The sequence below is a fragment of the Antedon bifida genome, chromosome 9, assembly GCF_963402885.1.
Source record: "Antedon bifida chromosome 9, ecAntBifi1.1, whole genome shotgun sequence".
Taxonomy (NCBI): domain Eukaryota; kingdom Metazoa; phylum Echinodermata; class Crinoidea; order Comatulida; family Antedonidae; genus Antedon; species Antedon bifida.
Window position 1 is genome coordinate 4284732 of NC_136234.1, and position 25185 is coordinate 4309916.

Genomic DNA, 25185 nt, shown 5'->3' on the forward strand with positions numbered 1-25185 from the left:
CTTAGGAATATATTATAAAGAGTTTTAAAACAAAATTTCTGATTTTATCGGTAGATTTTCAACTCAATTTCAATTGTACGTGGTCAAAGTAATTTCCGGGTTCATGATGAGTTCACAGGTTCACCTTGCAACTACCTGGTTTCAGTTAAGTTGGTCGTTAGTGGCTATAGCCATTTTAGTTTTTTGTTTATTTTCGGATCGGACCGCGCGTGTGAAGGTACAGTAGTTAAAAAATAAAATCCCGATAGCCAAGTTTTATTGAGTAAGCTGGCAGGAATAACTGTAGGCTATCTGTGTCCCATTAGGGCCCATATTGCAAGCCATTTAAAACATCTTCGTTAGTTTCAAAAGATGTTTAAATTAAATAATGTATTATGATGGTATTTTAATTTATTTGAATAAACGCCTACCCAATAAAATATCACTTTGAATAATAATCGCCTTCACCCACCTACCCAACTATCTAATAAACGCCCATCCACATTTATACCCACAATATTGTATATACTATTTGTAATAGAATTCATCACACTGTTAACTACAATTTACAAAGCATTTGTTATTATTTTTTACCACTTTTCATATCTATTAGAGGATTTTATTTGATTATAAATGTTACGATATTATTCAAACTAAAAAAATCCCTCGAATAAGCATCTCCCTCAAATGAACTCTGCCTCCCCCACCTCCGCCCTATAAGGGCCCTACCAAACAATAAACACTATACTTTAAAATGTTATTAATCATTTAAGACACTGTGGAACAGAGTAGGTTTAGTTTTTCGAATGTCAAGCATTTTCAATAATGGTAACCGACAGAAAACGTACAAGGAGGACGTCCTTCTAAAACCTTTTTACCCGAGTCATTATCATTCCGAGAACCATCGTTTACACTTCCTAGAGGGGAGCGAGCGAAGCGAGCTCACCCTCTAGTTAGACGTAATTGTTGTTGAATATTTGATATAAATTGGTAAGTTGTTCCATACTTTTGCAACTCCAACTTTGAACGATTATTTAATTTAAGAGTCATAGTGGGGTATTATATATCTGTTATATAGAGAACATTGACAACTTTAGACAGCCTTATATTTAGACAATCCTGTGAGAAGTGACAATTTTAGAACATTGTGTACAAACAACAATTTATTCACACATATTTAAAAAAAATTATTTAAAGAATTAAATTTTTAGTGGCGGCCATTTTGAAATCCAAGATGGCCGACAGATTATCGCTTTACATAGTTAAGATTGTATAATGGGTACAGTAATACCATCAAAACGGACCATATTCATATTTTGTATTATTGGTGATATTCTGATTTTTAATAGGGTTATTTGAATGTTGGCGGCCATCTTGAATTTGGTCCTTTAAATGTCTTTTGAAAAAATGGCAACATATTTTTTTTCATTCCTTATATTATCAAGATATGAAATAAAGTCAAAGTTTGCTTTTAACAAAAAATATACACGACATTCATATAAACGACATACCAGCCTACACTATTTTCTTTTTCTACACGCGTTAAGAAAATGTAACAGCCCCCTCTATAATTGGATAACGTCACTACTTTTACGTAACTTCTATGACTACAGATTTGATAAAACTAATGAAATATATATTGACAAACAACGTAAAGATTGAAATAATATTTGTACTTTGTAATTGTTTTATCCCTGATATTTTTGTTATAGGCATACCATGGAGGTATACTATTTTATACCTCCATGGCCAACAATAGGCCTCTACCCGCTCTATTTATGATATTTAAGCGAGAAAAAAGCTTTGTAAGTTGTAACAGGGATAGTGTGCCATTGACGTTTGAAAGGAATATGCATAGAAAAGCCAATATTTGAATGAAATTAACAATTTACTAAGTATGCAATTTGCATCTACTGGTCGCCACTTTTATTCCGCGAGTTGTTAATTTATTTTGTAAATGTAAATAAAGTTTATAAAAAAGAAGTTAATTTTTTGTTGTTCCATCGTCCACGCGAGTGAAAAGGAATTTGCTATTTAATCAGACTTCAAGATAACCATGTACCATAGTGATGTATGATGAAAGGGTCTTTGTAGTGCGTTTTTAACCAATTGCATGACAAACGCTTAATACCATTTAACCCTAATTTCTCTTTAAAATAAGTAAATATAAAATTACATAATTTGTATATTTTACAGTTTAATATTTAATAAAGTATTTGAATAAAAAAAATGATATAACACGTAAGCGTTTTCAAGCACTTTCTATGGGGGTCAAATAATCCGCTCTAGTTTTTAGAAGGAATTAAGAATCCATTAGCGCTCCCTTAGGAACCACAAACGACAACTAAACTACCGTGTGTACTTTAGCTTAAACTTAGGAAACAAACAAAGAGGTGAATTTTGTGACCGCTGAGCCCAAAACGAGGTAACACTTTCTGTACCAAATTCTGAAAGATCATTTCAGACAACACGTGGTTATTTTTGGAAGTAAACTCGTAAACGTGTACCTTAACAATTGTATCTGGATTTTATCCATCAAACTTACAGCCTGTTAATTGCCCAATGTGACTTTTATTTCTGTTGACGTTTAATTGGTATGGAAATTATTTGGGTCGAATACGGCCGGTGGTTGAACTGATATGTTGGAATAAGTTTCGGTCCAGTTTCAATGAATTCACAAAGGTCTAAACAATGTATAACTCTTCTTTTGTATCAAGGAATTTGTTGTATAAAACTCATGTGTGTGGTCATTTTAGTATATCACATTTATATTATAAAACATTCCGTTAATAAAAGTTTATATAAACACAACAATTTCAGGTCGATAGAAATTTATATTATTATTTATTTTATTGCCGGTCCGCCAGGTAGTCTGATGACTTTTCCGCCTCGGCTGCTTTTCTTATATCTCGGATTGCTTTTCTCCAGTCCTGTCTGTTTTCTGCTATTCTCCGAATCGTTTCTATATCTTTTATGCTATTGATCCTAAGGGGTTTTTTGTTTACCGTAGGCCCTGCTTATAGTATTTATATTTTACTTTTGAGTTGAGCTTAAGGGACACACATTGTGTTCTGCTGGTTACTCGTAATTTTGCATTCAAAGTATGTGAGAGTATGTATAGTAATAGTACAAATAGGACATAACCTGGATTTTACGGATCCTTTATTTTTATTAGTACTGTACGACTTTATCGTGGTTTGGGTAGATTTTTAAAACGTTATTGTTTCGGTGCGCTTACGCAATCCGTTCGTCTTGGTCTAGCCAGGGAGATTTATTTTACATCTCCCTGGTCTAGCGTTTGATTTATATGAAGGCGTAATGCTGATTGCTATGCAGTAGTAGGCCTAGAAAGATAAAATATGTAAAGATTAATAATGCAGTATAGAAATTGCATTTTGATTACCGACTCCTGTTTAAATCTACGTGCATATTGACCCCATTCTGTGGCCAAATAAAATTAACGTGAAAAATGCGTGTAGTGTTTATAAGGATAGAACCACGTTCACACTAAATTAAAACATTATTTATTCCGGATTCCATTCACAACCTATGTGTGTGACCGTTTTGAAATTAATTTGGTATAAAATTCAAAGATTACATTGGTTGGAAAAAAAATCGGAAAACGTAAAGCCTTGTCTACACTATCAAACTTTATGTGACAAAAAAATGTGATGTGCCCATATATGGACATGATGTCATATCAGTATCATATCTGGGCATATCACTACCATATTTAGGCACATCACACTTTTTTTTGTCAAACTAGTTTGATAGTGTAGACAAAGCTTAACTCAGCCCAGAGTTTTCGCTGGCCACCGGACCAAATCCAGGCGTAGTGTGAACGTAGGTTAATTAAGACACCGCCCGCTGTGTTATAAACCAATTGCATCAATTACACAAAAATACATCGTATGCTTAGTCCAATACCTTGGCGGATATTATCGATTTTGTGACACTCTGTAACAGACTGATCCCTTTATTGTTTTTTTTGTAAAAAGAGTCTTGTCATGTTCACTTATCAATGAAGTTGTTGATGCATGTTTTGTGCTTGTCACTATACAACTCGAATTAAATTCCGTAATCCGTTGATAATACACGATGAATCTGTATTTGTTCTGCAGCCGTATGGGGTGCCTGGTCTTCGCTGGTATTGTTAACGTTTCAAATTCAATTGGATCTCAATCGTAACAATGTTGTATGTTATTAGCTTGCTACGTCTCGCTTAATGCTCGAAATCACCCCTATAAGACCCACATAACAATCAATAACCCACTTCAATAACGACCCTAATTAGTTGTTGATGACGAATAATTATCAAGCGGACACTAAAAAAACTTGTCTAATTAGATGCTGTGGAATCAATAGATACTTGAAAAACAAGGATAATTACATGTTGATGACGAATGATTACGAGGAGGGTCCTAAGAAAGTTGTATAATTAGATGTCGCTGGAGAATAATTAAAGTAAATAAAGTAAAGAAGAAGTACAAAAACGTGTGTTAATTAGATTTTGTAGAATAATCATGAGGATAAAGTTTGTTTAATTACACGTTGATTAAAGTTTAATTATGAACTAGAATAAAAGAAATGGGGACTTGATACTTTTATTTGTTGATAAATAATCATTGGTAGGCACGCAGTGTTTCTTTTGATGAATAAAATATATAGACCTATTATAGTAAAAACATAGTTGGTTACATAAATATACATAAATCAATTTTATCGTTAAAAAGTACAAAATATTTTTATATAACAAATCCTATCGAATAATAATAATAATAACAGCATTTATAATGCTTCATATCCAATCAATGATTGCTAATAGGTGCAGTACATGTACATACATGTATAAAACGATTATAAGAATTCAAACAACTTTAGAAAACAAGTTAAAATAGGCCTACCATAGGCCTAAAGTTAAAAAAATAAATTTTAAAAAGTACAAATAATATACTTTCAATGATTCAAAATACAGTTTTCATTATTAACATCATATACGCGCCCTTTCATGTATGTTTTATGTAATTATTATTAGTATTAGAATATCATTTTTGTTGTGGCACAAAAACACATTTATTTTTGTGTTTTGTGAGCTCGTCCCAATTTTATTTTATTGTTTCTTGTAATGATTTACCATTTTTGTACAAAATAATGTTTTTATCATTAATTCTGTAAAAGGCATGAAAACCATAATTCGATATGTTTATTTGTGACTTGAGCAATTTTTTATTTTTGCAATCCAGTTCGTTTTATTCGTTGACTGCCATTTTATGTATTTTTTACCAAATAAAATAAAAACTAAAATTTGTGTTAAGGAAGTCCGTGCAACCATGAAGAAATAACACCATGGTGCAATAGAGTTTGCATTGAATGTATAGAATGTTATATTGAACGTTGTTTTAATTTTCTAATAATTCAATACAGTAACAAACATTTGCTTTATTTAGATTACTAGTTGAATAATATTTTATTGTTAGAAATTGATAGTTATTCTATTAGTATTAATGTAGGCCAACATGTCAATTATGAAAATCCACTCAGAAATCTGATACAATATCCATAATTTCACGAACAACTTTCGAATTACTGACCCAGGCCTAGGGCGAGGCACGAAGCCCTGCTAAGCGCACTGAGACGACGAACTAATAATATAATGACCGCTACTTAGAAAGCATAAGCTGTTTACATTAACTTTCTTCTCTTGTTTCTTGTGTTTTTGTACAAATAAAAACTCAAAAGAAACAGAAGTACCTACTAATCAGATAGATTATCCCGGATTTCAGTATTGTGTTGAGACGTCTTTATTTTGCAATAAAGCGATTGAATTCGACTAAAACAAAGGGACCCCATACGGATGGACTTATCCCCTGTATGAAAGCGACCACTGGTATTCAAAGTGGGTCCTTATCTCAATAAGAACACGATCTTACTTGCACACTAGGACCACTTCAGTGACTTTATTCAACCCAAGAGGTGTTGTTGTCTACCTCGAGTTTTAAACAAAAAAACATTTTTTTAAACAAAGCTAGCCCCACTGGTCCTCATCGGATCGATTTTTGTAAGGTGCTAAAAGAAACTAGATTTCAAACAAGGTGACAGATTATCTCACATTATCTCATCATTATAAACTTATTAGGAGTTTTTGATTTTTATTTTGATGTAGATTTAGAACACTGTAACCAGTGAAGAGTACTTTTTTTCCATTTTTAATAGATCCGAGGCCCAGAGAGTTTAATCAAAAGCATAAGAGATTTAGGGCCTAAAGTACCGTACAAATATTGTAACGGGAGTAGGACGTATGTTGGGCCTGGGGAATATGAAATTCTAAATGCACTTAAATAAATCATAAATATGGCTTTTATTTTCGTTATACATTATGAAGATAAGAAATATAAATTAGTTTATTTTATCAGTCCTGTTTTAAATACTCTGTACAAAACGGGTTACATTAGATTGTTTCGTCTTGTTGACTGCATACGTCTCAGTCTGTGCTAACACAAATTATTAGAGAATGTCATGTCATTGCATCATATTTATATGATTCGTTATACTATGCAGATAAGAAATATAAATTAGATTAGTTTATCAGTCTTATTTTAGATATTATAGGCCTACTCTGTACAAAAAGTATTACCATATTAAATTATTTCGCCTTGTTGGCTGGTCCCAGTCTGTGCTAATAACACAAGTTAGGCCTATTGCAGAATGATGTTATCGCATCATATTTATTATCTTCAACGTGTGATTCATTAGTGTAAAGTTATAAAATATACAACAGGACAACTAAACACAATTTATCTGGTTATCAATTAGTATCAATCATCAAAACATTTTTATACCGCTAAACAAATTTCTAAACGTAGATTAGGTACGGTAGAGAGCTAGGCCGCCCGCCGAAGGCCCTGCTTCGCGAGGCCATATACCACCCCTAGAAACATGTGCGGGACAGTGCTTAACGTAGGCCCTGCTGGTTCTACGAGTAAACGTCCACTTTCACAATGGTAACCACCGTGCCTTAGGTGTTTTCGGCGATTCTTTGGGTGGTATTACAGTCATTACCTGTGTTTAGTTCACCTGTAATGATAAGACAATGAGTTAGACGCATCTTAGACAGGTGTGTTCTCACTAAACTCCCAAGGACCAAACGTGTGTTTTAGAGATAGCGAATCGTGTGTATATTTTCTTTGAAAAACGTAAACACAAAGAAAATTAATTGTGAGAAAAAAAAGGAATTCAAACAAAAGTGATTTGCTAGTAATTTGATTAAGATCCACGACGTAAATTAAACTAAATTTGTTTTTATAATGTTTGGTATTCTTTTCCATCATTCTTCAAATATGAATCGTGGATTTTGAATTAAATAGAGGCTTCGGATGGCCTGGGCCTAAAGATTGCTTAAATTTAACTTTGTAACTGTTTGTCTGTATAATGGGACCTCTGTTTCCCCAGTATAACTTGCGTAATTACTTATCCTCATCGACAAGAGTTCCATGTATTTCTCCGCCTGGGCTACCTTGGAGATACACCTTTCTCCATTCGGTTTTTTTTTCTGTGCAATTGCTTTCATTTTTCTAGATCCGTTGTCGTTTACAGGGTTTTTTAGGAACTTTAAGTCGTTAAAGATGTGAAAGAAGAAATAAAGAAATAAAATATTCTGATCCTAATCTGTTCATTGCGTCGATCCACCTATTCCAAACCACTCTTTTTAAGCCTTGTCTATACACTATCAAACTTTATGTGATGTGCCCATGGAGACGATGATGTCATATCACTACCATATTTAAGCATATCACTACCATATTTGGGCACACTTTTTGTCAAACTATTTTGATAATGTAGACAGAGCCTTATATCCAACAATAATGTATTGTAATTTCAATTGCTGTCACCCGAGATTTATTAAAAATTACAGTTTATATGCCTATTTGTACTGGGATGCCCACTTTTGAGAACACAGGAATTCTTCTGTTTGTTTTTGTATTTTAGGGTTCATTAGGAATGTACTCTTTTCATTGAACGAATCAATAAATTGACTTTTTTCCTTAAACTGTCAGAAAGACACAGAACAATCATTAATACTATCCCTCATCATCGTCCCGATGTCGATAATAAAGCATTCGTATTATTTAAATTGTTGTGACAAATCAATTCAATTGATCCAGACAATGTTATGTCCTTATCGCTAGCATTCGTTTGCCGGGTTCGATCGATGTTTTAACCCTAAAAAAGATGTACTTAATTAACGAAGCAATCAAATTAACAAGGTTTAGGTATGTATCTTACAAACTGACTGCCATTCAGCTTATTGTAGTCAACACCACCAGGTCGATTCGGAATGTTTTTAAACTATGCACTTAAGAATGAAATTAAACCGACTTATGTCAATAAATGTTTTTAAGAAAGGCCTAAACATTTCTTTCGGGATCGTATGGGGCGCCGGATAGGCAATAGTTTTTGTTGTATTATTAACAAGCACTACGACAAACCACTATTCGGGGTAGTATAGACGCATTTAGGGAGAGATTGTTGAGTCCCGAACGTCACCCATTAGGGGTTCAACTTTATCTCTGTATCTTGTAAAATAATACAAATAGAATACACGGATAGGAAGACATTTTCGAAATGATTATTCTTTTATTCATCGGAACGAATAAAAAAAGATGACGGTTGTTGACTGTTGTTTTTACCCCATTTTATTGACCCCTGTCGTGTTGCATCAATCAGCATATTTATTCAAGTCTACAATTATGTTTGACAGCGGAAGGATATGAAACAAGTCTTTTTATCCGATTCACTCCTGTTTATTTCAAAACTACACGTGATAATACTGCACTTAAAAAGAAACCCTGCGTCATATTCAATTAAACGCTTCACTTGCGGAACCATCAACGACTTCTTAAGTTTTTGCAACAATTTCTCGGCCAATGCCCGTTAGGTCATAGGGTCGAACGTCACACCGCTAGCCCGAAAGCTAAAATATTGGTTTATCGCCTGCTTTTGAACACGATCGCACGATCGTGCCGCGCGAAGGGGAATATCTTTGCAGGTTAATACATAAACATGTCAACATAAGAAAATAGAAAATAAACAAACATATGAAATAGAAGCTGCAAACTAAAATTAGGCAACACTAACCATCTGTGTTAGAATAGGGTATCTGGTAGTGGAATGTGCGATCGGCTTTATTGCTGAATTCTGTATTTTCAATTGTTTTAGATCAACAAGGGAGATCATAACATAAACTAAGACCTATATTGTTGCGGCTCACCTTTCGAAATCTAAAATTAATTGTGGCACTGAGTGTGATAGGGCCTACCTAGTTTTAAAGGGTGATCCCCCAAGGACCCCCAAGGCAAGTTTGGATGACCCCATCGTTGGTTATGCGTTTTCCTTGCGTTGCGTCCATAGAGCCGCCAAATTTAAATCATGACTTGATTTTTATTATTTGGCCGTTTTTATGTTTTTTCGTCGACGGCACAGCTTTCCGATATTTATAAGAATAATCTTAATATTGATTAATTTTTTTTATTTCTCCAACCGAAGTACTAAACAATAATTCAGGTACGTGAAAAATACCAACAAGGGTGTGGTCGATCTTACAGAACTCATGGGTGTAAAACCATGTGAGCAAACGGGTCAGTAGAAAAGGTCACAAAACGAAAGAAATATTTAGTGTTGTAAAAATAGGCATGTAGAACCTTAAAACAAAGGGGTAGTGTGTAATTGATTTTTTTTACGCCAATTGAAAGTGTACTTCTGCCCACAACAAATCCGTGCTGACAGACGGATAGTTAGGCCTAGACCACCAGTAGCCGTGAGTTTTAAGCGACGACAAATGTCTATTTGGTTCTCTATAGATGGCATTCGACTAGAGGTCGTTCGCATAGTGCTACCTGGTAGTACAGTTATTATAATTAACAATTGAGTACCCTTAATTAGAACGTAATTGTCGCTAAATTTGACTCGACCCCATTTAGGAAGCATCCACTTTCCCGGGCGGTTCCACAACTATAACATTTAATCAAACTGTTTATAGTTTGTTAGCAAACCATGACAACATAAATAGAGTATTACGAACATATTTTTTTGATCAAACAATAACGTTAATGTATTGTTGTGAAGTTGTTTCTTCATTGACTAATTCAAAGGTTAGATAAAACAGTACAACCCGACGACTATATTAGAAAATCAATCGCTGCGACAACTTGAAGTAAAACAAAACCGTAACATTTTCATCATTTTTGTACAATTCACCCTTATGTGCATCTACCTTTTAATGTTTTTTAAGAGTTAAAGAGGTATTGTCCCCCTAAAAAAAATATTAAAAATTAAATTCCCCCCCCCCCCCCTTTTTTTTCTATAGGAGTGATTAACTTAAAAACAAAATGGCCTATTCAAAAACCGATTTTATTAAACTTAATTTTTTTGGGGGACAATACATCTTTAATGCTAAAATAAATAAAGTACAGTACAAGATTCGTGTGAACCAATATTGTAGGTTTGGTGCGCAGTATAAACAATGTTTTGCGCTTCCATGCCATGCGCCCTCATTCAAGTGCAAACTTTCTCTAAATATTTTTACTGTTTGCATGAAAAATCAAATCAATGTTTGTACCAATATTTAGTGCGATTACAGGCCTTGTTATAACAAAGTTACCCATAGGTCTGACTAGGCTTCGGTGTATAATATAAAATACCCATATTGGCCTAGTACGGAGAGATGTAACGGTACTTGTACAGAAATCTCGGCCATAATTATGCGTCACATTTTCACTGCTTCTTCACCCTACTATTACTAACCTTTAAGTTTTTATTTGTTTCATGTTTACCCCACAATTGTTCGTCCACCTCCGCATAATATTAAGGGAAGTTTATAACACGGAAAGAAACATCGTGTCATTGTTATTTTTCAAAGCAAGTTATCTGTCGACATAATTAAAACTAAGTGATCCATTGACTCGTGACGAAATGTTGGTTCTTTGCCGATAAGATGAGTACATTTATTACAAGGGAAGATTGTTTGTTAATTTTATTATATTAAATTATAATTGTATACTGGCTAGATCTGGCCTGTTCGAGTTTAGTAATCGTCACATAGGATCTCGTTTGATTGTATGGGTGACACTTTTATATCGTTAAATATGTTATGTGTTAGTAGGAGATATACGTACATTATTACGACATTTTGTATATTAGTTATTATTATGTTTATTTTGTTATACATTTAGATCTTCTCTTAGTTTAAAAATATTAAAAATTTATAATACAGTATTCAATACGAGAACTATATTATTTTGAAAACCGTGGTTTTCTTGTCGTCGTCTGTTCACCACGCGACTCGTGTTAAGCTCTGTCTAAAAACTAGTTTGACAAAAAAAGTGTGATGTGCCCAAATACGTTAGTGGTATGCCCACATATGGTAGCGATATGACATCATCATGTCCATTTATGGGCACATCACATAAAGTTTGATAGTGTAGTGTCGTTTGTAAGTTAAATTTTAATATAATGTTAATTCAATTTTCAAATCTTAAATATATTAAGTTCGCAACACTAGCCGCGTTGTCCGATGACCGCCTTAATGATCGATTAAAAAACCCGTAAAACAATAAATATAAAAATTATATTCATCTATTATTTCATATTATTAAAACAATCTAAACATCTATGTCTATATCAATTTAATATTACTAACATTACAACGCCAAGATGTCTGTTCCTATCAACATACCGACACTACGTTTGACCGCAAGGAAAACGGTGAACGCGTGTGCTATTCGGGAGTATTGTGAGGAGGCCAGGCTTAAAATCACCAGGGCTGCAAGTCACCGGGGTTCCCTATCAGTCAGCCTGCAGTGATGTGAGCTAGTAGGCTGAAATTCACCGGGTTTCCCCTCGCAGCAGCAAATCTAGCCTGGCGCCGCCACGCAGGCTGCGTTTTACAATACCCTTGTGCATTATTGTCAGGCTTTGACGGCTTTTCCAATAATACGGACAAACAATCAAATTCCAACAGGTAATATGAAATAAACCGCTAAATTCCAATGTTTATAATCTGTCCCTGTCAAATAGTGTTAATATCACTCTCCTTCAATGCGCTTCTGTGGATTATCACCACGTAGTCAAGTTTCCTTTAATTTTATGATTTCTTTCATAAGTCTGCACATGCAAAAATTATCTGATATTTTTAAAACGATACAGAGAAAATGTGCGCGTGTGTAAGTGTTGAAATTGCCCGAACCGTACCAAGACTCGAACATAGAATCTTTATTATACATATAGTAGGATCGTAGATTAATTAAATCATACATTCGACTCAACTATTGATATTTTCTTTTGTTTAGGCTATCTTTATTTAAATTAAATTAAAGAAATATTTGTAATTGTTTTTTGTGGACTTTTTCGATGTTGTTTTGTCTCGTGTTTTATGTATTCCAGTGGGTTTCCAGTATGTAAATTGCGGGGCCCCCGCTGTTGATTGTGAATTAAAAATAATAATAATTAAAATCAAATTGTTTAAAACATCCTTGAATAGATAAATTTCAGGCATATAGCATATCAACAAGGTAGAAGAAAAGAACTGCAACAAAATAAATAGGAAAGTACTGTAGATACATACATTCCAACAGAAACGTAGCCTAACAAATCAAAAACGTAATTAACAGTATAAAACAAGTCACAGACGCCTTACAAATTATAAGAGACAAACATGTTGTATAAGAACGCATCTGTAAGGTATCTCTGCAATGTAAACTCATGTCTTAAATATGTGTTATTTATATTGTTTATTTTATCAACAAAATCTTGCTAATATCCACTCTTGACCCTGTGCATACTTTTGAGCACCACGATGTGTATCATCTGTAACTGTCAACAGGTCGTTCGGTGGTGTAGGGGTGCTTAGAACCAGGGAGGGCAGCAAAGTCCATCATGCCATGATTTATGTCTTAATCTATATTTGGCAATATCGACGATAGTTATACTAGTGGAGCTTAGCTTGGTGGTTAACGTACTGTTCCTTTCAATCCTAAGGCGGTTCAATCCTGACAAGTGCCACTCCACAAAAAGCATGATACATTATAAAACTGTATCCATCCTGATGTCATTGGCGAGTTACTCGCTGTCGAATGCGTATGAAATTATATATTTTTAAAAAGTAAGCATTATATCTGACCAAATGCGTTTCATATGCAATTATTCCGTTTGTACCGGTTATAGCATACCATGATTTATGTCTTAATCTATGTTTGACAATATCGATGATAATTGTAGTGGATCTGTAGCTTGGTGGTTAACGTGATAGCTTTCAATACCGAGGGCCAGGGTTCAATCCTGTGTCAACTCCACTCCTCAAAAAGCATGCTACATAAGCCTATAAAAGTTTATCCATCCTGTAATTGGCGAGTTACTCGCTGTTGGATGTGTACGTTCTAATGAAATCCCGCTTTATGTTTTTTTTCAAAATTCTCAATGTATAATTATGTTTTTGATGTTTGTTTGTTATAACTTTTGATATTTTATTCATTTTATATATCTTATAAATGTAAATATTCTAACAATTCAGCTTTTGCTGCCACTATAATTTTAATAAATAAACCTTGTATAATAAAATAAAATATTAACTTTTTTTTTTTAAAGCATATGCCTATTATATCTGACCAAACGCGTTTCATATGCAAATATTCCGTTTGTAACGGTTCTAGCGTCGAATTAAAACTATAGTTCAGTTATTCACCACTCATACCTATAGGCCAAAGACAAAATATATGTTATCAGGCGACAGGGGTTGTGGAAGTGGTTGTGGTATAGCCTATAAAAGTGGTAGGCCAGATAATCCCGGCCTGAGTCCATGAACAATTAGAAATGATTTACTATCAACGTTGTAAAACAGCTAAACAACTGTTGTTAAAAATAGTTTTAACTCATGTACTGTAGAATAGTTTTACGCTGAAACAGTACAATTATTTGAGTCTAGATAGACCTAAACAATGTTGGCATAATCCTAGGTATTTTTTCAGAGAAAAAAAAAATCAATTTTAAAATGTATAGGCCTTGAAAAGAGAAGCAAAATAGAAATGGTAGATGAAATTTGTTAAGACAATTGAAATAAAAATAATCATTCATTTGTTTTTTTTTTTTCTATAGGGTTGCCTACCTGTTATCTTTTTACACCCGTATCTATTTGTCATTCTCATAAGTCGTCCTTGTTGACTCATGTAGCCCGCCATGGAGTACCGATATCTTAATATACATATTAAATGTTGAAAATCGCAGTCCCTTATTTTTCACAATAAACCAATCGCCATGGTTGAATCTATGGTTGAATCAACAACATTCACTGCATATCTATTTACAGTACCGTATGTTTATGAATTACAGAAAATATATTACCTAATATTTGTGATAAGTTTATCCAAAAGATAACATGACCTGTCAGTCAGTGTGATTGACAGATATAGTTTGCATACATCACCACCAATGTTCGCTGTATTATATTACTCCGCATGATTACAGATGCTCGTGGTAATAATAGTCAAAGATAATGACGTTTATTAAATATACAATAATTTACACAAACTTGAATTATTTTTTTCTTTATTTTTTGATTAATCGATGAAGCATGCCAATCAATGGTTCACACCATGGAGAATTATAATGTACACATCGTTCAAGAATAGCTCGGGATTTAAATAATTACAAATAGGGGCCTATCTACAAAATAAAATGTAAATCTTTCCAACAATTATTAATAACCCGATTTGTTTTATTGTAAGGTAAAAGACACGATTTTGTAAATTTCAGTACAATGGTACAGTAAATTAACGAAAGAAAAATCAATTTTACATAGAATTATACTATTTTTTAAAAGCAAATTGTTACCCAGTTAACGATTGTACTTGTATGATAGGCCTGAAGCTCTGTCTACACTATCAAACTTTATGTGACAAAAAATGTGATGTGCCCAAATATGGACATGATGATGTCATATCACTACCATATTTAAGCATATCACTACCATATTTGGACACATCACACTTTTGTCAAACTAGTTTGTGTAGACAGAGCTTTAGTAATTGAAAATAAAGTGACATTTTTGTAACATTCTATAAATAAAAGTAGCTTTATTTTACGATGGTGGTTCTGCATGCTGGAAAAAAATTATTAATATTATCAGTTACCCCAATTATAATTTAAACCCGGAGCTGCCCTTTAAGTTCTCCTTTTGATATTTTTAGACCACAAGTCCTGCGGGATTTGATATTCGAACAAACGTGATGTACAGGTACACTGCAACACAGAAATGTCGGTAAACAGTCACTTCGGTGTCTTTTATCTTCAAATTTAAAATGTTTCGAAGAGGTCCTACTTCGACATTATGACCTTCTTTCTACAATACCTTAACCAAACTCACGTGCCGCTGCCTGGATAAAAATGTTATAGGCCTAAAAGATGACCCAATTTTTCCCCTCTGCTCCTGCATGCAATGTATCACAAACCAGTGGGCCTGAGGTTAGAATTCGTTTCATCCGAAACGGTTTATAGAACTCAGAACGCATACTTTTAATATTCTTTAACTCTTCTATATATTTTTTCTGTAACATTATATATATGCGTGTGTGCGCGTGTGTATACGTATAGGCCTATATAATATATACATACGTACGGCTTAGTATTTGTTCTGTACCCCTCAATTTATATAAGTGTCTGTATAGGCCTATTGTATGTGTATATAAATATGAACTTTTAAATATTTTACAGAAATGTACTGAAAATATTCAAACAATCATCTAAAGTTCTTTTTATCATATATAGGCCTACCGGTATAGAGAGAAAATTGTAAATTATATTTTACAGATCTGATATATTACACACTTCAATTTTGATTTTACATGTAAAATTGAAAGATTGTACAATATGAAATGTAAATGGGTTGCCCCTACGAAGGAGAAAAAATGAATATTCATGTGTAGGGCCTACTGCGTTAAGATTTTATACATAGTTATACCCTCGATTAAGATTATAAATGATTATGACGCAGATGATTATGAAATGATGATGAGGCTATAATTCATTCAAAGCTAGATACAGATCTCAATTTTTTTTCATAAAACTAAACTTTTTTTCCCTGAATTGTTTGTACTCAAGACAGGACCACAATGCAAAACAGGTTTTCTTTTACCTGATTGTGTAATCCTGTATAAAAATGTTGCTAAATAAATAATAATCATGGACGAACAAACAATATCGGCGTGGCTGATTGTCGAAACTAATTTTTAACTTTATCAACAAGGGTGATATATCACCTTATAATACCACACGGAAAGTTACCATTTGTTGTAAAATTTCTCGAGTTTTATCGTTGTCTCGTCGCATACCGCCAGAATGGTGCTGCTGGGCGTTGAAAGACTTCACTCTACGCCGTGCCTCAGGGCTATAGTCGGGGCTAGGCGAGCGAATATAATCGTTGAATTCGGTACTGAAATATAATCAGTGCGTTCAGATCTGTTTCGTCAACTATTTATTTTAATTGGCTTGATGGGTTAAGCCATTGGCCAGTCATCAATAACACAGCTTTGTTTTTAGTCGTTGTGTAAACAGTTAGTTTTAGTAATGAAGTAATGAGAAGTAAAAGGATTTTTTATGGACTATGCGCGCACGACTGGCTACGTTAGCGGCGACTAGACTCCAAGAAGTGATTTGTCGGTCAACTTTCTGTGTAATGTGGTTTTATTGCTCTCTATTCTACCAAGGTTGCGTTTTCGTCGGTCAGCACTTTGCGCACCACAACAAAAACATGTTATCAAAATTGTTTATATTTTTCTTTGCCATTATAGGTTTGTGGGTGGCGCAACTTAGTACCGTGTAAACTTATCATGATCACTCATCGTCACTCTCATCTGCTAAATCCAGGTCACTTAAAGTCCCTAAAACCACTGACCCTAATACTTAGCATACCACTTTTACATATAAAAAAAACTAGGCTTTAGTTTAGCTTGCACTTTAACACAAAATGTGTGACTTGATTTACTTAGGCCAATTAAATTAAAGCTCTCTCTACACTATCAAACTTTATGTGACAAAAAATATGATGTGCCCATTATATGGACATGATGATGTCATACCACTACCATAATTAGGCACATCACACTTTTTTTGTCAAACTAGTTTGATAGTGTAGACAGAGCTTTAGGACCTTAAAAACCAGTCTCAAAATAATTGTCCTAATCTTAGTGTGATTTTCCGTTTTGTATTGTTATTTTATATATGGAATTTATTGTGAAATAAAGTAATCAATCAATCTATTGTAGGCTTATCAAAATGTTCACAATTCTGATATGGAATATGTATCCCTACAATGCAGTGCATTTGGTCACTATAACGTACGTTATATTACCATGGACCTATATAGGTCCATGGTACTACAGTACGACAGTATTCCTGTAATATACTGTAGACCTATGTATACATTTATTGTAATTACTGGAAAATCAATAAAAAGTATTAATAGTTATAATAATATATAAATAGAATACGTCATCTCGATTTGTATGCATTCATCACGTGGTCGTAAACCAATTTCTGACGAAGACCAGTTTCTTGTGTAATTTCCTGGCGTGGCTACCTGTCTGAGGCGGCGGTCTATGGGCCTAGCCATAAGTCCTAATACAATACAATAAAATAGCGTAACACGAGCCCCTGGAAGCCCGCCCGGTGTCTCACTTTTACACCCGTCTGACCTCCATCAGCAGACTCTGTTCCGTTTACCGAAATTGTTTTGTTTTGGCCCTTAATTAGTTCGATTGATTACCTCTTAATGACTGTTCTTAACTTATATTCCGAGCATTCAGTAAAATAAACACTTGTTAGCTATGAATCTGCAGTATAATGTTTTTACAGTTATAATACCGATTACATTTGACGTCTGTTTACCGTTTCTTTATAGGTCTAATTAAAAAGTTTTAATTATGTGCGTGTCGCCATCGGAAGTAATGACCCCATGTTTGGTATAGTAATTAAGTTTTATTGCAATCAGAACTGTAAAGTGTACTAAAATATTTAAAAGAGGTTTGAGATGACAAGAACAACTTATTTCAAAATCACTTCTTTCTTAATTAACTATTTAAACAGTTAAACTTCATTAACTATTTATTTAAACAATTAAAAATAAAAGTTACCGATAAAATGTAAGGCTTATATTTGACTATTCAATTGAAACTTTAAAATCTATTTTGTTTGCTTTCTTCGGTAGTTGAAGTTGGCGATGTAAGTGTATGAAACTGACAAAAGCAGATAATCAGAAAATTCGATACTGATCATAACGAAGGGGATCAAAATATGTGACAACAAATTTTGATGATTTTATATCACTACCATATTTGGGCATATCACTACTGTATTTGGGCACATCACACTTTTTTTGTCAAACTAGTTTGATAGTATAAACAGAGCTTTAGATATTTTGGTAGAAGTGTCATTCGAGCTATTAATATACAAATAAACTAGAAAAAAAAACACATTTAGACATGTCACCACCTTTGCCGTTTGCTATTGGAAGAATAAACAAACGGAAGTATAATTAATCAAAATATTAATTTTGATTGAATATAAAATTGCGACGATGCGTAAGCCAAAGTTTTGGCTGATTTACCGATTTTTGATTCGCTGAAGCGTACGGCATATCCAGCCTCAATACCCGTCTGTGATTATTAAAAATCAACGTAGCGCAGCAAGACATACTGTTTATAACGCGTGCTATGGTCGTAAGAAAACAACTACATACGGTTATTCTTTTTACTTATTCCAGTCTAGATTGCACCTAAAATCAGTCACAAAGGGCAAGGCCATTCCATCACACCCTCTGATTTCAACTATTATTATCAATTATGTCAATAATATTTCACCAACGTCTGCAAAAATCGCTTTCATGCAAATGTGTTTACTTTAGAAATATCAATTTTGCTGGGGGTGCAAGGTCTATTAATCCGCGACACGGGGTTTAAGTATGTATGATTAAGCACAGGTAAACACGTTGTTTTTGTTATGCTACATATGCACCTATATCATATTACATGTTTGTATTTTTATATTTAGTCAGTTTAAAAAGTTAAATGTAAATCCTTGTCGACATAAAACCAAGACATTCCACAGTATCAGGCAAATTCCGTAATACAGCATCTCATATGCATCACATATGATACCTGTATCGCGGATTGCATTATACTGTAAATCATAAAACCCAGACATTCACCCAGTTCTTCCACAGTATCAGGCAAATTCCGTAATACAGCATCGCATATGTATCACATAATGATAACTGTATCACGGATTGCATTACTGCATACTATTTAGATACATACATACTAAGATTAAGAAGCGAAATAATGTGATGGTAAATGTTCCAAGAAATTCGAGTTCGATAGTTTCTTTATAAACCATAATTAGGTGATCATTTAGAATAAAATGATCACCTATTGTTATTGTATAAAATCTTTATTATTATTTTTTTTTTTATTATTTTTTTTTGGTTTTCCGCAACGAAGTTGCAGGAAAACCTCTTGTGATTGTACGAAATCATCATCATCATCTTTTTTGTCATCTTCTTTCTTTCTGTATGATTTTTGTGTAACGCTTTTCTCTGAAACTTGCAAACATAACATTTTGTGAACTATGTTAACATTTTGACATTTATGTAACGTCGTCAAGCGAAGCTTTTCATGATGTTTACAATTGCGCAACGTGACGTACGCGCGATTTAACGATTTTCTCGTATTTAACATAGGTCAAAAACCAAATAACATTTTAAATTGAAACTTTGCACAAGTTTAATTTATATCATGCGCTAACTTTCTGTTGAACAAAAATTGCGTGTTTTACACAAAGTTACGCGCGCACGCGCATTTAAAATTTCAAAATGCGCAAAATTAATTTCTAATCAACTTTCTACGCGTTTCATGTCGCTTTAAGCATGTAAAACATTCCCACGCGTGCGCAAATTTTTACGTGTGCGGTGCGCACGTAGCATTAAAAACATATTTTTTTCGCGTGATTTATGTTTTTCCAGCCTTTTCTAGTAATTTTACCAACTTTTAAACAATTTCGACTTAAAGTAACGTCATACGAGCACGTGGAATTGGACAATTTGCGCAAGTTTTTGTTGAAAAATTTAAAAAATTCGTCAAAATTATGCCTTTTTTTAAACAGTCGTAATTTCTAAACTGCACGGTCAACTTTTTGTGGATGACATTTTCTGGAAGTTAATGAGTTGTAGATATCGGATCATGTATTAATATGGCTAACCGGACATTGTGACGTCATCGTATGGCCACGCTAATATAAAATTTAGGATTTTTGTATCTTTCGTCATAGCTCATCACATTTAATAGAGCGCATCTCCACTTATCCGTTTTCCATTTTCACCCAAATTTTGATATTGTCTAGGTCAATCAACTGTCTTTCGCATGAATTAGAAATATTTTAATTTTTTTGACGTCATCATTCCTAAAAATTTAAATTACGTGTGGCATTAATTTCATCTTTACAGTAAATTTTAATCTGTTATAGCTCGTAAGAATAAAATGTGATAATCACGATTAAAACGTTTTATGGAAGCTATTGGATTGTAGATACGAAATCATGTGAAAATTTTGCCAATCGGATGTTGTGACGTCATCATATGGCCAGTTAAATGAAAAAAGTCGTATTTTCATCTTTTGCGTCATAATTCATTACATTTAAAAGAGCGCGCATCAATATTTCACGTATTCAATTTTCTTCTAGACGTTAATATGTTGTTGCTGAGATAATTTCCTTCCGAAATTGCTACCTTCGCATTTCATTTTAAAACCGTCAACATGTTAAAATTTGCAATAAATAGCGGGTCCCGTAATTTCACCTATTCTACACTGTGTGATATGGATACAGATTATACTGTGTATACTATATATGAATCGAAATAATAGAATTCAGCAATAACAACATATCATATTCTTCAGTTCAGGTCATAATGCCAACGTGAACACTTCCTTTTGTCCTCAACCTATCCCTTAATGTTAAAAGGTACGTCGTTACACGTTCATGTTGCACCACTTGCGCGGCGGAAAACCAAACTCGTCAAAGTGACGAGTTACATGTCTAGTTGGTTTTCCGCAACGAAGTTGCAGGAAAACCTCTTGTGATTGTACGAAATCATCATCATCAACATCATCTTTTTTTAGTTATCCGCATTCAGCGGATAACTCCTTGTAACTGTCCTGTTTCATCATCTTTTTTTTTTTTTTTCTGTATTCTTCTTTCTTTCTGTCATTTTTGTGCAGAGCGTATCTCTAAAACGTGTTAACATAACATTTCATAACTTTGTCAACATATGAGCGTTCACGTGAAGTTGTGCACCTGCTATTGTAAATGACGTCAGAGTTGCGTAACATGACTTACGCGCGTTTTTACGAATTTCGCGTATTTAACGTAGATCAAAAACCATATAACAATTTAAATTGAAACTTAACAAAAGTTTAAGTTATATCTTGCGCTAACTGACTGTGAAAAAAAAATGGCATGTTTCACACGAAGTTACGCGCGCACGCGGGTTTAAAATTTTATAATGCGAAAAATTAATTTCTAATCAACTTTCTACGCGTTTCATGTCATTTTGAGCATGTAAAAAATTCCCAGGTGCGCGCATTTTTTTACGCGCGTGGTGCGCACGTAGCGTTGAAAACAATTTTTTTTCACGTGATTTATGTTTTTCCATCCTTTTCTAGTAATTTTATCAACTTTTGAACAATTTCGACTTAAAATTACGTCATACGGGCACTTCGAATTGGATAATTTACGTGCATTTTTGATGAAAAAGTTCAAAAAATCGTCAAAATTTGTCAAAATTATGCCCTTTTTTAAACATTCGTAGTTCCTAAACTAAACGGTGAAAGTTATTTTTATTACACATTCTGGAAGTTGATGAGTTGTAGATTTTGGATCATGCATTAATATGGCTAACCGAACATTGTGACGTCACCGTATTGCCACGCGAATATAAAATATAGGATTTTTGTATCTTTCATCATAGCGCATGACATTTAATAGAGCGCATCTCCAATTATCTGTTTTCCATTTTTACCCCGATTTTTATATTATCTAGGTCAATCAACTATCTTCCGCATGAGTTAAAAATATTTTCATTTTTATGACGTCATCATGCCTAAAAATTTTAATTACGTGGGTCATTAATTTTATCTTTACAGGAAATTTCAATCTGTTATAGCTCGTCAGAATAAAACGTGATAATCATGATCAAAACGTTTTCTGGAAGCTATTGGATTGTAGATACGAATTCATGTAAACATTTTGCCAATCGGACGTTGTGACGTCATCATACGGCCAGTTGAATAAAAAAAGACGTATTTTCATATTTTGCGTAATAGTTCATCACATTTAAAAGGGTGCGCATCTATATTTTACGTATTCAAATTTCTTCTACACGTTAATATGTTGTTCCTGAGATAATTTTCTTCTGAAATTGCTATCTAAGTGTTTCATTTTGATACCGTCGCCATGTTAAAAATTGGAATAAATGGCGGGTCCCGTAATTTCACCTATTCTACACTGTATGTAATATGTATACAGATTATACTGTTTGCATGTATATACTATATGACACAAAATTGACAGAATTCAGCACTAACAGCATATCATATTTTTCAGTTCTTGTCATAATGCCATAATCTTTATCTGTGTGCAATATTCCAACGTATTACGTGCACATGGCGTTTGTCGTGGTGCGGATAACTAACTCGTCAAAGTGACGAGTTTCATGTCTAGTTTCATCTTCTTTCTTTCTGTATGATTTTTGTGTAACGCTTTTCTCTAAAACTTGCAAACATAACATTTTTTTAACTATGTTGACATTTTGACATTTATGTAACGTCGTCAAGCGAAGCTTTTCATGATGCTTACAATTGCGCAACGTGACGTACGCGCGATTTAACGATTTTCTCGTATTTAACATAGCTCGACAACCAAATAACATTTCAACTTGAAACTTTGCAAAAGTTTAATTTATATTATGCGCTAACTTTCTGTGGAAAAAAATTGCGTGTTTTACACAAAGTTACGCGCGCACGCGCATTTAAAATTTCAAAATGCGCAAAATTAATTTATAATCAACTTTCTACGCGTTTCATGTCGTTTTAAGCATGTCAAAAATTCCCACGCGTGCGCACATTTTTACGTGTGCGGTGCGCACGTAGCATTGAAAACGTATTTTTTTCGCGTGATTTATGTTTTTCCAGCCTTTTCTAGTAATTTTACCAAATTTTAAACAATTTCGACTTAAAGATACGTCATACGAGCACGTCGAATTGGACAATTTGCGCGCGTTTTTTATGAAAAGGTTAAAAAATTCGTTTAAAATATGCCTTTTTTTAAACAGTCGTAATTTCTAAACTAGACGGTCAACTTTTTGTGGATGACATTTTCTGGAAGTTAATGAGTTGTAGATATCGTATCAGGTATTAATATGGCTAACCGGACATTGTGACGTCATCGTATGGCCACGCTAATATAAAATTTAGGATTTTTGTATCTTTCGTCATAGCTTACCACATTGAATAGAGCGCATCTCCACTTATCCGTTTTCCATTTTCACCCAAATTTTGATATTGTCTAGGTCAATCAACTGTCTTTCGCATGAATTATAAATATTTTAATTTTTTTGACGTCATCATTCCTAAAAATTTAAATTACGTGTGGCATTAATTTCATCTTTACAGTAAATTTTAATCTGTTATAGCTCGTAAGAATAAAATTTGATAATCACGATTACAACGTTTTCTGGAAGCTATTGGATTGTAGATACGAAACTATGTGAAAATTTTGCCAATCGGATGTTGTGACGTCATCATATGGCCAGTTAAATGAAAAAAGTCGTATTTTCATCTTTTGCGTCATAATTCATTGCTTTTAAAAGAGCGCGCATCAATATTTCACGTATTCAAATTTCTTTTGCACGTTAATATGTTGTTGCTGAGATAATATCCTTCCGAAATTGCTATCTTTGTATTTCATTTTGATGCCGTCGCCATGTTAAAAATTGCAATAAATAGCGGGTCCCGTAATTTCACCTATTCTACACTGTATGTGATATAGATACAGATTATACTGTGTATACTATATATGAATCAAAATAATAGAATTCAGCAATAAAAACATATCATATTCTTCAGTTCAGGTCATAATGCCAACGTGGACACTTCCTTTTGTCCTCAACCTATCCCCTTAATGTTCGGTACGGTAAGGTACGTCGTTACACGTTCATGTTGCACCACTTGCTCGGCGGAAAACCAAACTCGTCAAAGTGACGAGTTACATGTCTAGTCTTTTTATTGTTTCTGTACACTATTTTGTGTAACAATTATCTCAAAAAGTTTAATGTCAATGATTACAAAAATTTCAGAATATCTTTCAAATAATACAACTTAATCCTAATAAGCTTTCCAGCGTGATCACTCATCCGTGACGACATTTATACGCCATTTTGCGAAATCACATTATCAATCATATCTCCATAATTCATTATCACATATTAATGAAATTCACTACACGTAAACTTCAGATCAAGGGTAAAAATATTAGCAAAAAAAAAAGCACGCGCACGTAGGTTCATGCGCGTGATATCGCGCGTTAAAAATTTAAAACGCTCAAAATTAAGTTTTGATCAATTTAGAGCATGAATTAGGCCATTTGCGTGTTTCAAAAAATTACTGCGCAAAAATGCGTTTTTGCGCGCGCGATACTTAAAAAGCGTAAAAAATATGAATTTTTTTTACAAATCTCATTCTACTCACCATCCTTAGTACATTCACCAAATTTGAGTCAGTTCCGACTTAAAATAACGCTATACGAGCACGTTAAAAATGACAAAATGCGCACATTTATTTTACAAAAGTTCTGAAAATGGTGAAAAATAGGTCTTTTTTAAAATGAAAATAATTCTTCAGAATGCAAGATGACCCCCGATTTTTTTAACTTATTCTGGAAGCCATTGAGTTGTAGATATGAATTCATGTACACATTTTACGTACAAAATGTTTTGACGTCATCAAATGGCCACTTGAATTTAAAAATTAGGATTTGTTATCTTTTTGTGTAGATTATCACATTCAACAGAGCGCATCTTGGTTATGTGTGCTCGAATTTCGCACAACTTTCAGT

General features: G+C 33.6%; 1 protein-coding gene across 5 annotated transcripts in view; it reads left to right on the forward strand.

Annotated features, from left to right (window-relative positions):
• The window catches only part of LOC144852618 (CDK-activating kinase assembly factor MAT1-like), a 63862-nt gene that overhangs the window by 6851 nt on the left and 31826 nt on the right, over positions 1 to 25185 (forward strand). The window contains exon 9 of one of the 5 annotated variants that reach the window (XM_078710530.1): positions 16815 to 16843. The exons of 2 other annotated variants lie outside the window; for them this stretch is intronic. The gene's annotated coding sequence lies outside the window, so the exon portion shown is untranslated. Of the gene's footprint in view, positions 1 to 4100; positions 4375 to 14124; positions 14201 to 16814; positions 16844 to 25185 lie in introns of those variants that run through there. 2 more of the 5 variants (XM_078710534.1, XM_078710535.1) reach the window with 2 other exon arrangements.